Genomic DNA, 13,108 nt, shown 5'->3' on the forward strand with positions numbered 1-13,108 from the left:
TGTGGGGTTAAACATTTCCGGATTGGACCGAGACTTGCCAAGCGGCCTTGGGTTACTACCGGTAGACCGCCTGTCAAGTTTCGTACCATTTGGACTTCGTTTGATGCTCCAACGGTTAACCGAGGGACTGAGAAGGCCTCGTGTGTGTTGCAGCCCAATACCCTTCCAATTTAGCCCAAAACCCACCAAAACCCTCTCCATCATCTAGAGCGTTCGATCACGATCGCGTGGCCGAAAACTGCACCTCATTTGGACTCTCCTAGCTCCTCCTATGTCTATAAATAGCCCCCCTCCGAAATTCACGTCTCCTTCTTCCCCCGAAACCCTAGATCCACTCCACCCGCCGCCGCCGGACGAAATCCCGCAGGACGGACATTGTCCGCCGCTTGCCCGGACCAACCGGGGCTTGCCACGTGGCCCGCGCGCCCCACTTCGCTGTCCCTGCGCCGCCAGCCCGCCCGGGCCCAAGCGGGGCCCTCCCGGCCCGGTCGCCCCGCGCCCTTGCTTCCCCGACGACACCTCCTCGCCCCGGCGCCACCCCACCGCGCCGCTTCCGCCCCGCCGCGCCGCGACTCCAGCCACGACCACCGCTGCGGCTTCGGCCCCGCGCCTCCTCCTTCGACCGGCCTCTCCTTCCGCGGCAAGTCCACTCCGGCGAACGACGAACTCCGGCGAGCTTCCCCGGCGAACCTCGAGTTCTGCGCCTCAGATCTGAGATCTGGAGTTTAGGGTTGACTTTATCCCAAAAAACCCTAATATTTTTGCAAACTTCATCGTGCCGTAACTTTGCATCCTTAGATCCGTTTTGGGCGTGTAGCATATCAAAATGTTTGTCTCAGAGAGCACATCATTTCATCTCATTGCATCATTTTCATTTGAGCTCATCTTGATGCCCGAAATGCTGTTGGAAGAGTGCTATTTGAGTTAATTGTCAGATCTGCTGCTCCAATTAGCTATTTGTCATTTTTGCCATGATTATTGTGTGCATGATATGCTCCCGAGCTCTACATGTGTTTTGTTATATGCCATGCCATCTTTCCAGAGGTGCTATCCTTGTATTTTTGTGATATGTGTGGTGACTAGAACAAGCTTGCAAAGTAGTGCATTCGTTAATGCTGTTTTCAGGGACTTAGAGATTTCACTAAGTCCTTGATCTGTTTTTATCAATATGCCATATGTTCATGTTGTTTCCTAGTGTTCCATGCCTCTTTTGAGGATGATCAGTAAGCATGATTTGTTAATCTTGTAGTGCTCTATCCATCCGTGCCTTTGTTTGCAATTATGGCGCACCCTAGCTTGAGTCAATCGAGCTCTACTTTTGCCATTTCGTGAATCTGGGCAGATTGTCTACTTGTTAGCGATTTTGCCGAGGATGTTGTTGTTGATCCGTGCATGCTATGTTGTTGTTCTTGCCATGTCTAGCTTATACAATGTGTATTCTTGATGGGTGTATGCTTAGATTGTCATGACTTACTCTGTAGTGAGTGCATCGAGCTCGTGAACATGCCTACTCATTAACATATTTGCATGCTCCAGTTTTTCACTAAGTCTGAGATCTGATTATGTTTTTGCCATGTTCACATGCTTGCAATTGTATTTTCTGATCCCTTTTGGCTCAAGGTCACTAAGGGACTTTTGTTAAGCTCTTTGAGTAGCTCCATGCCATGATTTACTTTACCATGTTAAGTTTCTGTAGCATATAGTTTTCTTGCTCCAAAGTGTGCTACCTGATCTGAAATTCCAGGCTTGTGTTAATTTCACTAAGTCTGAAACCTGTTTACCAATTGCACTTTTGCCATGCTTGTTTGAACCTGTTAATGGATGATTTGGCCGTAGCTCAGTGTTCATCTTTTGTCAAGCATCATGAGTGGATCCCTTCCATGTATTTTGTTGTCTTGTTTGAGTGCTGTAGCATAATTATCTTAATGCATTTAGATGGCTACTTGCTGTTTATCGCAGACCGGTGCCATATATGTTTTGCTTGCCATTTCTAAACCGTGTCGCCGATTCCGGTGTTCTTTATATCGAATTCAAGCGAAATCACCTCACCTTTCCAGTGGCACACTTGGATTTCCAAGTTGAGGCCAGGTTCAATCATTCCTTGTCAAATCTTGCATATGCATCATATATTGCATTCCGCATAGCATCCCATGTTTGCATCATGTTGTTCGAGCATTTGCACGTGGTTGATTGTGTCCTTTTTGCTTGTTTGTCTTGTTTGGGTAGAGCCGGGAGACGAGTTCGCTAACGAGGAGCCTGTTGAGTTTGCTTTCAAGGATCCAGTCAACTCTGACTACTTTGCAGGCAAGATGATCATACCCTCGAAATCACTTCTATCTTTGCTTTGCTAGATGCTCGCTCTTTTGCTATGCCTATGCTACGATGCCTACTCCTTGCTTATCATGCCTCCAAAATTGCCATGTCAAACCTCTAACCCACCATGTCCTAGCAAACCGTTGATTGGCTATGTTACCGCTTTGCTCAGCCCCTCTTATAGCGTTGCTAGTTGCAGGTGAAGATTGGAGACCGTTCCTTGTTGGAACATTATTTTCTTGTTGGGATAACATTATATTACCTTGTTATCTTAATGCATCTATATACTTGATAAAGGGTGGAAGGCTCAGCCTTTTGCCTAGTGTTTTGTTCCACTCTTGCTGCCCTAGTTTCCGTCATATCGGTGTTATATTCCCGGATTTTGCGTTCCTTACGCGGTTGGGTAATAATGGGAACCCCTTGACAAATCGCCTTGAATAAAACTCTTCTAGCAATTCCAACTTTGGTTTTACCATTTTCCACCTAGCCTCTTTTTCCCTTGGGTTTCCGGAGCCCAAGGGTCATCTTATTTAACCCCCCCCCCCCCCGGGCCAGTGCTCCTCTGAGTGTTGGTCCAACCTATCAGCTGCCGGTGGCCACCAGGGGCAACTCTGGGCTGGCCTACCCGTACCTTGGACAATCTGAGTGTGCCCTGAGAACGAGATATGTGTAGCTCCTATCAGGATTTGTCGGCACATTCGGGCGGTGTTGCTGGATTTGTTTTAACTTGTCGAAGTTGTCTTGTAGAACCGGGATACCGAGTCTGATCGGAATGTCTCGGGAGAAGGTATATCCTTCGTTGACCGTGAGAGCTTGTCATGGGCTAAGTTGGGACTTCCCTGCAGGGATTTGAACTTTCGAAAGCCGTGCCCGCGGTTATGGGCAGATGGGAATTTGTTAATGTCCAGTTGTAGATAACTTGAACCTTAACTTAATTAAAATGAATCAATCGCGTGTGTAACCGTGATGGTCTCTTCTCGGCGGAGTTCGGGAAGTGAACACGGTGTTGGAGTAATGTTTGCCGCAGGTTGTTCTATAGTTATTCATTCGTGCTTTGCCTTCTCTTCTCGCTCTCTTTTGCGAACAGGTTAGCCACCATATATGCTAGTCGCTTGCTGCAGCTCCACATATTTACCTTGCCTTTCCTTTAAGCTTAAATAGTCTTGATCGCGAGGGTGCGATATTGCTGAGTCCCCGTGGCTCACAGATTACTTCCAAACCAGATGCAGGGCCCGATGATTCCGTTCCAGATGATGCGCTTGAGCTCAAGTGGGATTTCGACGAAGACTCGCGCCGTTACTATGTGTCTTTCCCTGATGATCAGTAGTGGTGCCCAGTTGGGGCGATCCGGACCGTGTCGCATGTTGGGTTGATCTTTTATTTTGGTACCGTAGTCGGACCATGAGTGTATTGGATGATGTAATGCTATTTATGTACTTTGTGTGACGTGGCGAGTGTAAGCCAACTATGTTCCTTTCCCCTTATTATGTTTTACATGGGATGTTGTGAAGATTACCTTACTTGCGACATTGCTTTCAATGCGGTTATGCCTCTAAGTCGTGCTTCGACACGTAGGAGATATAGCCGCATCGAGGGCGTTACAAGTTGGTAATCAGAGCCTTCCCCGACCTTAGGAGCCCCCACTGCTTGATCGTTATTAGCGGACGAGTTGAGTCTAGAAAAATGTTTTGAGTCATTTAGAAATTATATATCGAAGAGTTTAGGAATTCTTTTTACTCCCCAGTCCCTTCATCTCTCTAGTAAGGCATCCCGACGTAGAGTTTTGACTCTTCTCTTCTCAAGTTTCACTAAAAAAAATAGGATCACGCGGGTATCTTGGAATCGTTCCAATGGTTTTGTGACGAGAACATTGTTCTTGGTGCCTCCTGTCATTTAGGGGTTGTGGCAGTGTCCCGGGGAGTTGAGCTCCGAGGTGTTGTCGCCACAATTTTATCGTTGCAGTTCTGGAATACCTGAGTTTAGTTCACCGACATCGAAAATCTCTTTTATGCAGTTGTTGGTGAGATAACCTCGACGCCACCCAGTACTGGGGCGGGAGTTTGGGAGTATTGCCATAACTCGTATAACGGATGCTTTTCGAAGGTTGAGGTAGACGATTTCCGAAGTTTTCTCGGTTATGTGTTGAAGGATGGATACAGCTGGATGTAGGATTTGCTAGATTTGGGTGAGATATTATGCTTCCCCTGTATCCCCAACACCTGATTGCATAACCGGAAAGGTTCGGGAGTTTCATAGGTGGGAATTCTTGTAGCTCTAGTTCTTCTTCCATGGATATTTGGTTTGAGATTGGGTGATCTTTACCGAGTATTCGTTCTTGATCCGTACCTTGTTGATTTATTCCTCTACCTAAATTCTAAGTGGCTTCTCAATTTATGGATATGTGACCATTTCTAGTGGAATGCATTCGTTCTTATGTTCGGATGTGAAGACTATATGTTGCAATTTCAACCCGCTTGATTCAACTTCAATTTTATCTGTCAATGTGCTAACGGATGTCACCCTCTTGAGGATGGCTCCCGCTAAGAGCAACAATCAGAATCAGAATCAGAATCAGGATCCGCCACCACCACCTCCACCTCCGGAGGCATGGGAAGCTGTGATGGCCGCTACCAATGAAAACACGCAGTTGATCATGCAAATTCTTCAAGAGCGCAATCAAGCGAACCAAGGCAACCAGGGCAACAATCAGAATCGCTTTGCTACACTCAACCAGTTCCTTGCTAATCAGCCAAAGACTTTCAGCAATTGTGTTGAGGCAACTGATGCTGACGATTGGCTCGTGGACTTGTGCAAGCATTTCGAGTGCAGTAACGTCAGGCCTGAGGACTTTGTCAAGTTCGCTTCCTTCCAACTCAAAGACCAAGCTGCAGAATGGTTTCAGCAGTACAAAGATTCCAGAGGAGGTCGTGAGATTACCTGGGATGAATTCCGTCAAGACTTCAAAGCTCATCATATTCCCCAGAGCATGGTTGAAAGCAAGCGTGAGGAATTCTGCAACCTGAAGCAAGGCTCTATGTCTGTCTATGACTACAACAAGTTGTTTCAAAAGCTCGCCCGCTTTGCTAAGCAGGACGTCCCTAACGAGAAGAGCATGATATACCAGTTCAGGGGTGGTCTCAGAGAAGAAATCTAGCTAGCTCTCGTTCTCTTTGAGCCCAGGAGGTACGATGAGTTTTACAACATGGCATTGAAGCAAGAGGCCGCTCAACTGAAGTGTGATGCATCCAAGAAGCGAGTCAGAGATGCTACTCCTTCTTCCTCTACTCAAGTGGCTAAGCAGCAGAAGTATTGGCTTCCTCCTCCTCCGTTTCGTCAGCCGTTTCAATAGAAGAGCAAAGGTGGCAGTGGATCTTCCCATCCACCCAACCCTGGCTTTCAGAACAAGACTTCGTCTCAAGCTCCAAGATCGAGTGCTCCGTACCACCGCCCGCTTTCAGAGGTCACGTGCAACAAGTGCCAACAGAAGGGTCACTATGCCAACAAATGCTTCAATCAGAGGCGTCTCCCTCCTCCTCCTCCTGTGATATCGGCAAGTACAGCTGTGGTCAAGCATAACCCCAAGCACGCCAAGGTCAACTTGATGATGCAGCTCAGGTAGAGGACTCGTCAGATGTCATCATGGGTAACCTTCCTGTTAACGATATTCCAGCTAAAGTTCTTTTTGACACTGGTGCATCGCATTGTTTCATCTCGAGACCTTTTGCATCTAATTATGAGTTGGCCTTGCAAGTTTTGCCTAGACCATTAGCAGTTGTCTCTCCCAGTAGGCGCATGCATGCTAACTCCATTGTTCCGGATGTTACTATCACTTTGGGTGACTACAAATTTCTGTCTTCCCCTACGGTTCTTGGCGACTCGGATATTGATCTTATTATTGGAATGGACTGGCTTTCTAAGCACAAGGCTCAGCTTGATTGTGCTGCCAGGCAAATTCAGTTGACTCATTCATCTGAGGATGTAATTATCTTTGCTGCTCGTGATGATACCATTCGTCTATTTTCTCTCAATGAGAAGGGTGAACTGGATGCCATCTCTCAAATTCCAGTCGTTTGCGAATATCAAGACGTCTTTCTAGAAGAGCTTCCAGGAATGCCTCCGCACCGTCCAGTTGAATTCGTCATCGATCTTGAGCCTGGCACGGAACCGGTGTGCAAACGTCCTTACAAGCTCGGACCTGAAGAGTTGAAGGAGCTGAAGAAGCAACTCGATATTCAAGAGCGAATGGGTCTCATCCGACCTAGTTCTTCTTCGTGGGGTTGTGGAGTTCTTTTTGTGAAGAAGAAGGATGGAACGGACCGACTTTGTGTTGACTACCGTCCATTGAACAAGAAGACTATCAAGAACAAGTACCCACTTCCCAACATCAATGAGCTGTTCGAACAACTCAAAGGTGCTCAAGTATTCTCCAAGCTTGATCTCCATATGGGCTATCACTAGATTCGAATCCGTGAGCAAGATATTCCCAAGACGGCTTTCAGAACAAGCTATGGTTCATATGAATACACTGTCATGTCTTTTGGCCTCGTCAACGCTCCTCCGACTTTCTCTCGCATGATGAACTTCATCTTCAACGCCTACACAAATGACTTCGTTTTGGTCTATCTCGACGACATTCTGGTCTTTTCGAAGAACAAAGAAGATCATGCCAAGCACTTGCGTTTGGTGCTCGATAAGCTCAGGGAACATCAGTTCTACGCCAAGTTCTCAAAGTGCGAGTTTTGGCTCGATGAGGTTCTTTACCTTGGGCATATCATCTCTGCCAAGGGCATTGCGGTGAATCCTGAGAAGGTGTCTGCAATTGTGAATTGGGAACCACCTCAGAACGTGAAGCAACTCCGTAGCTTCCTTGTTCTAGCAAGCTACTGTCGAAGGTTCGTTGAGAACTTTTCAAAGATTGCGAAGCCTCTTTCAAACCTTCTCCAGAAGCACGTCAAGTACGTTTGGTCTCCGGAATGTGACATCGCTTTCAACACTTTGAAAGAGAAATTGGTCAATGCTCCAGTTCTGACTCCTGATGAATCCAAACCGTTCGAGGTCTTCTGCGATGCCTCTCTTCAAGGTCTTGGTGCAGTGTTGATGCAAGAGAAGAAAGTTGTGGCTTATACCTCTCGCCAGTTGAATCCCAACGAGAAGAACTACCCCACTCATGACCTCGAGTTGGCGGCAGTTGTGCATGCTCTTTTGACTTGGAGACATCTCTTATTGGGAAGAAAAGTGGACATCTTCACTGACCACAAGAGTCTCAAGTACATCTTCACTCAACCTAATCTCAACCTCAGACAGACTCGTTGGGTCAAAATGATTCAAGAGTACAATCTGAGTATCGAGTATACTCCAGGCAAGGCCAATGTGATTGCTGACGCTTTGAGCAGGAAGGCTTACTGCAACAGTTTGATTCTCAAGCCTTATCAACCCGAGCTTTGTGAAGCTTTCCGCAAACTCAATCTGCAAGTTGTTCCTCAAGGTTTCCTCGCCAACCTTCAAGTCTCTCCTACTTTGGAAGATCAGATTCGCGAGGATCAACTTCTTGATGCTATGGTGAAGAAGGTGAAGATTGGGATTGCCAAGAGTCAACCCAAGTATAAGTGCTACCGCCTTGATGACAAGGATACTCTCTTCTTCGAGGATCGTATTGTGGTGCCCAAAGGTGACCTTCGTAAAGTGATCATGAACGAGGCTCACAATTCACTCCTCTCCATCCACCCTAGGAGTACGAAGATGTATCAGGACCTCAAGCAGGCTTATTGGTGGACTCGAATGAAGCGCGAGAAGCGCGAGATTGCTAAGTTCGTGAATGAATCTGATGTCTGCAGAAGAGTGAAGGCAGAACACCAAAGGCCAGCTGGTCTCCTCCAACCTCTTGCCATTCCAGAATGGAAGTTTGACCACATTGAGATGGACTTCGTGACTGGGTTTCCAAAGTCCAAGCGTGGCAATGATGCTATATTCGTTGTCATCGACAAACTCACAAAAGTGGCTCACTTTCTGCCTATCAAAGAGTCTATCACTGCAGCTCAATTGGCGGAGCTGTATACCTCTCGAATTGTCTCGCCGCACGGCATTCCACAGGTGATCTCTTCAGACCGTGGCAGCATCTTTACCTCCAAGTTTTGGGATTCTTTTCAGAAGGCCATGGGCACCAACATCCGCTTCAGCACAGCTTTCCATCCTCAAACTAGCGGTCAAGTCGAGCGTGTCAATTAGATTGTTGAAGATATGCTCAGGGCTTGTGTGATCTCCTTCGGCATGAAGTGGGAGGATTGCCTTCCATACGCCGAATTCTCCTACAACAACAGTTTTCAAGCAAGTTCGGGCAAGGCCCCATTCGAAATTCTGTATGGCAGGAAGTGTCGTACCCCTCTCAACTGGTCAGAAACTGGTGAACGTCAACTTCTTGGTAATGACTTACTCACAGAGGCAGAGGAAATGTGCAAAGTCATCCGTGATAACCTCAAAGCAGCGCAATCGCGCCAGAAGAGCTACTATGATAGTAAGCACTGTGATTTGGCTTTCGAGATCGGAGATCATGTTTACCTCCGCGTCTCTCCAATGAAAGGTACTCGTCGCTTCGGTATCAAAGGGAAACTTGCCCCTAGATACGTGGGTCCTTTCAAAATCGTCAGCAAGAGAGGCGATCTCGCCTATCAACTCGAGCTTCCTTCAAACTTTGCAAATGTGCACGACGTGTTCCATGTCTCTCAGCTCCGTGAGTGCTTCAAGACTCCTGACCGCACCGTCAACTTCGAAGACATTGAGCTCCAAGAAGACCTCTCTTATCGTGAGCACCCCATAGCTATTCTTGAAGAGACTGAACGCAAGACTCGCAATAAGTCAATCAAATTCCTCAAAGTCAAGTGGTCACACCATTCCGACCGTGAAGCCACCTGGGAACGCGAGGATCACCTCCGTTCTGAGTACCCGGCGTTCTTCCAGTCCTAGATCTCGGGACGAGATCCTTTCGTAGTGGTGGGGTGTTGTAACACCCCGGATGTAATTTACCTAATATGTACTCCAACTCTTGCCGTTTCCGGCGCTAAGTTATTTTATTTCCTCGGGTTCGGGTTTTTGTCTCCGTGTGTTGTTGTCGTTTTCATGCATCTCATATCATGTCATCATGTGCATTGTATTTGCATACGTGTTCGTCTCATGCATCCGAGCATTTTCCCCGTTGTCCGTTTTGCATTCCGGCGCTCCTATCTCCTCCGGTGGTCATTTCTATCTTCTTTTCATGTGTGGGGGTTAAACATTTCCGGATTGGACCGAGACTTGCCAAGCGGCCTTGGGTTACTACCGGTAGACCGCCCGTCAAGTTTCGTACCATTTGGACTTCGTTTGATGCTCCAATGGTTAACCGAGGGACTGAGAAGGCCTCGTGTGTTTTGCAGCCCAATACCCTTCCAATTTGGCCCAAAACCCACCAAAACCCTCTCCATCATCTAGAGCGTTCGATCACGATCGCGTGGCCGAAAACCGCACCTCATTTGGACTCTCCTAGCTCCTCCTATGTCTATAAATAGCCCCCCTCCGAAATTCACGTCTCCTTCTTCCCCCGAAACCCTAGATCCACTCCACCCGCCGCCACCGGACGAAATCCCGCAGGCCGGACATTGTCCGCCGCTCGCCCGGACCAACCGGGGCTTGCCACGTGGCCCCCGCGCCCCACTTTGCTGTCCCCGCGCCGCCGGCCCGCCCGGGCCCAAGCGGGGCCCTCCCGGCCCGGTCGCCCCGCGCCCTTGCTTCCCCGCGGCCGAGCCGCCTCGCCGGCCGGCGCCGCCGCGCCGCTTCTGCCCCGCCGCGCCGCGACTCCGGCCACGACCACCGCTGCGGCTCCGGCCCCGCGCCTCCTCCTCCGACCGGCCTCTCCTTCCGCGGCAAGTCCACTCTGGCGAACGACGAACTCCGGCGAGCTTCCCCGGCGAACCTCGAGTTCCGCGCCTCAGATATGAGATCTGGAGTTTAGGGTTGACTTTATCCCCAAAAACCCTAATATTTTTGCAAACTTCATCGTGCCGTAACTTTGCATCCTTAGATCCGTTTTGGGCGTGTAGCATATCAAAATGTTTGTCTCAGAGAGCACATCATTTCATCTCATTGCATCATTTTCATTTGAGCTCATCTTGATGCCTGAAATGCTGTTGGAAGAGTGCTATTTGAGTTAATTGTCTGATCTGCTGCTCCAATTAGCTATTTGTCATTTTTGCCATGATTATTGTGTGCATGATATGCTTCCGAGCTCTACATGTGTTTTGTTATATGCCATGCCATCTTTCCGGAGGTGCTATCCATGTATTTTTGTGATATGTGTGGTGACTAGCACAAGCTTGCAAAGTAGTGCATTCGTTAATGCTGTTTTCAGGGACTTAGAGATTTCACTAAGTCCTTGATCTGTTTTTATCAATATGCCATATGTTCATGTTGTTTCCTAGTGTTCCGTGCCTCTTTTGAGGATGATCAGTAAGCATGATTTGTTAATCTTGTAGTGCTCTATCCATCCGTGCCTTTGTTTGCAATTATGGAGCACCCTAGCTTGAGTCAACCGAGCTCTACTTTTGCCATTTCATGAATCTGGGCAGATTGTCTACTTGTTAGCGATTTTGCCGAGGATGTTGTTGTTGATCCGTGCATGCTATGTTGTTGTTCTTGCCATGTCTAGCTTATACAATGTGTATTCTTGATGGGTGTATGCTTAAATTGTCATGAATTGCTCTGTAGTGAGTGCATCGAGCTCGTGAACATGCCTACTCGTTAACATATTTGCATGCTCCAGTTTTTCACTAAGTCTGAGATCTGATTATGTTTTTGCCATGTTCATATGCTTGCAATTGTATTTTCTGATCCCTTTTGGCTCAAGGTCACTAAGGGACTTTTGTTAAGATCTTTGAGTAGCTCCATGCCATGCTTTACTTTACCATGTTAAGTTCCTGTAGCATATAGTTTTCTTGCTCCAAAGTGCACACCTGATCTGAAATTCCAGGCTTGTGTTAATTTCACTAAGTCTGAAACCTGTTTACCAATTGCACTTTTGCCATGCTTGTTTGAACCTGTTAATGGATGATTTGGCCGTAGCTCAGTGTTCATCTTTTGTCAAGCATCATGAGTGGATCCCTGCCATGTATTTTGTTGTCTTGTTTGAGTGCTGTAGCATAATTATCTTAATGCATTTAGATGGCTACTTGTTTATCGCAGACCGGTGCCATATTTGTTTTGCTTGCCATTTCCAAACCGTGTCTCCGATTCCGGTGTTCTTTATATCGAATTCAAGCGAAATCACCTCACCTTTCGAGTGGCACACTTGAATTTCCAAGTTGAGTCCAGGTTCAATCATTCCTTGTCAAATCTTGCATATGCATCACATATTGCATTCCGCATAGCATCCCATGTTTGCATCATGTTGTTCGAGCATTTGCACGTGGTTGATTGTGTCCTTTTTGCTTGTTTGTCTTGTTTGGGTAGAGCCGGGAGACGAGTTTGCTAACGAGGAGCCCATTGAGTTTTCTTTCGAGGATCCAGTCAACTCTGACTACTTTGCAGGCAAGATGATCATACCCTCGAAATCACTTCTATCTTTGCTTTGCTAGATGCTCGCTCTTTTGCTATGCCTATGCTACGATGCCTACCCCTTGCTTATCATGCCTCCCAAATTGCCATGTCAAACCTCTAACCCACCATGTCCTAGCAAACCGTTGATTGGCTATGTTACCGCTTTGCTCAGCCCCTCTTATAGCGTTGCTAGTTGCAGGTGAAGATTGGAGACCGTTCCTTGTTGGAACATTATTTTCTTGTTGGGATATCATTATATTACCTTGTTATCTTAACGCACCTATATACTTGGTAAAGGGTGGAAGGCTCGGCCTTTTGCCTAGTGTTTTGTTCCACTCTTGCCGCCCTAGTTTCCGTCATATCGGTGTTATGTTCCCGGATTTTGCGTTCCTTACGCGGTTGGGTAATAATGGGAACCCCTTGACAAATCGCCTTGAATAAAACTCTTCCAGCAATGCCCAACTTTGGTTTTACCATTTGCCACCTAGCCTCTTTTTCCCTTGGGTTTCCGGAGCCCAAGGGTCATCTTATTTAATCCCCCCGAGCCAGTGCTCCTCTGAGTGTTGGTCCAACCTGTCAGCTGCCGGTGGCCACCAGGGGCAACTCTGGGCTGGCCTACCCGTACCTTGGACAATCTGAGTGTGCCCTCAGAACGAGATATGTGCAGCTCCTATCAGGATTTGTCAGCACATTCGGGCGGTGTTGCTGGATTTGTTTTAACTTGTCGAAGTTGTCTTGTAGAACCGGGATACCGAGTCTGATCGGAATGTCTCGGGAGAAGGTATATCCTTCGTTGACCGTGAGAGCTTGTCATGGGCTAAGTTGGGACTCCCCTGCAGGGATTTGAACTTTCGAAAGCCGTGCCCGCGGTTATGGGAAGATGAGAATTTGTTAATGTCTGGTTGTAGATAACTTGAACCTTAACTTAATTAAAATGAATCAATCGCGTGTGTAACCGTGATGGTCTCTTCTCGGCGGAGTCCGGGAAGTGAACACGGTGTTGGAGTAATGTTTGCCGTAGGTTGTTCTATAGTTATTCGTTCGTGCTTTTCCTTCTCTTCTCGCTCTCTTTTGCGAACAGGTTAGCCACCATATATGCTAGTCACTTGCTGCAGCTCCACATATTTACCTTGCCTTTCCTTTAAGCTTAAATAGTCTTGATCGCGATGGTGTGAGATTGCTGAGTCCCCGTGGCTCACAGATTACTTCCAAACCAGATGCAGGGCCCGATGAT

This window comes from Triticum urartu, chromosome 2A (genome assembly GCF_056163025.1).
Source record: "Triticum urartu cultivar PI428250 chromosome 2A, HENAU_Tu73, whole genome shotgun sequence".
Classification (NCBI taxonomy): Eukaryota; Viridiplantae; Streptophyta; class Magnoliopsida; order Poales; family Poaceae; genus Triticum; species Triticum urartu.